We start from the raw sequence: 1,994 nt of genomic DNA, 5'->3' as shown, positions 1-1,994 counted from the left end.
AATCTGTTCATCTACCAACAGAAAATAAATGGTTCCTGATTTCATTCTGATTGCATTAAATTTATAAATCAGAGAGTATGACATCTTTGTGATGTGCCTTTTTCTCTCCAAGAATGTGATATGCCTTTTCTTTCTTTCTTTTTTTTTTTTGTTTGAAAATCTTTATTTTGAACTTTATAAGAAGCAATGAAGTACCCTATAGACTGGTGTTAAATGTCTACAGTGCGAAATCCATGTTCTAACATATGTCATAATTGCAAGGAGAACAGTGCTCTTGTTGATCTTGTATTCAGTCAGGTTAAAACAATGGACAATAAAAGAATGAACACATTCCTCATGTGTGTGATTTCACTCGTGTCTAAATTCCCCAACTGTGACATCTTTCCTTTCTATACTGCTAGTTATTCAAGATCTTGAAGAAATATTGAACCTCTGATAGGCCATTCTCTGGCAGATCTGTACAGTGAATAGCATTCTGGATCTTAGTTTTACCAAAGTTTCCTCTGAGGGTTCAGGGAGTAAATGCCAAGCAATTCCAGGATCAGTAAGTCCACAGAATTCTTGAAATGTCTTTGTAAGATTATTCTGTCGAATCTCTATTGCTACACAAGGGCCAGAATACATTTCTGTTACCATCTCATTATACTCAGATACTACTCCTTTATTAACTTCATAGAACTCTTCCACATTAACCTGATCCATGTTGAACATCTGCATGGTAGAGATTTCAAAACCTGCATCTCAGATGCCATCAGGATCTTCCCTAATAGTCCTTCACTGACAGCATGGGGCTTAAGAATGCAGTAAGTACAGTTGGTAAATTTAGCAGTACTTGTTGGCCTACAGCCTCCATTCAAAGGAAAAAAAAGAACTCTGTTTCTTATAAAAGGGCCTTGATTGGTATTTTACATGAAAATCTATTGCTTCTTTCCTTGAAATCATCATCATTTTGAGTTTGGTTATAGTAAATCCAGCTTTGTTTATTAAGTCAGTTATTTTTTCAGCCTTTGATATTGCATCTGGTTTAATCAGGGCTACTGTTTTTTCTTTCCTGCTGCCCAGTTCATGGGCTGTATGTTGATCCCATAGTGAACTAACACGAGCTGTTGAGAAAAGACATTCACTTTGTTGCCTATAAATAAATCTTCCAAGTGCAGGTTGTCATATTTGGTTCTCTTTAAAAAGATACAATGATTTTTTTACATCATGCATTTCAACAGCTCTATCTTCTGGGTAAAATAAAAGTTCCTGATGATGATGAAGTGAAGCATTTAGACCATACCATTCATAGTTTCAGGATCTTGGCACAAGGAAACTGGTAATGTTGAGACAGGACCACCAACACCATTATCTGGTTACTGTGGCAACAGACCGTGATATGCCTTTTCATTTGTTCAAGTCTATTATGTTATTCAAGGGTGTTCAAGTTTTCCTTTCACTTATATAAATTTTATACATGTATTATTAAATTTATTTCCAAATACTTGATGTTTTATTGCTATTGGAAGTGAGGTATTTTGTTCCATGCTATTAACTATTTGAATTTATGAAAACTATTGATTTCTGTACATTTATTTTATCTTACTAGCTTAGTAAATTGTCTTATTTTTTCATCTTTCTGTTTTTAGAAATATAGCTTATCGTTTTGTTCTCTTGGATATTCTACTTATATTTATTTCTTTGGCAGATGATAATTTTGTCTCCTTTCTAATTTTTATTTTTTTGATTTTTGTATCTTGTTTAATTGCATTGGCCAATGAGTTTTATTATGAAAATGTTCATTTTGAGCTATCAGTGGGCCTTCTATATGGAGATGTAGATTTAGAGCTTAGGAGTAATAATAGGGGTAGACATCAACTTTGGAAGTCATTAACTAAAAAATGGTGATAGAAATACTGGAAGCTTGGCTCTGTGCCTGTAGCTCAGTGCCTGGGGCGCCAGCCACATAAACCGGAGCTGGTGGGTTTGAACCCAGCCCGGGCCTGCCAAACAAC

At 34.9% G+C, this 1,994-nt stretch overlaps 1 pseudogene; it reads right to left on the bottom strand.

The window, feature by feature from the left end:
• Positions 1–397: 397 nt before the first annotated feature.
• Positions 398–1,271, bottom strand: LOC111728161 (annotated as a pseudogene).
• Between the last annotated feature and the right edge of the window lie 723 nt (positions 1,272–1,994).

This window comes from Otolemur garnettii, unplaced genomic scaffold (genome assembly GCF_000181295.1).
Source record: "Otolemur garnettii isolate 467f Iridium unplaced genomic scaffold, OtoGar3 scaffold00142, whole genome shotgun sequence".
Classification (NCBI taxonomy): Eukaryota; Metazoa; Chordata; class Mammalia; order Primates; family Galagidae; genus Otolemur; species Otolemur garnettii.
This window is presented reverse-complemented; position numbering and strand designations above follow the sequence as displayed.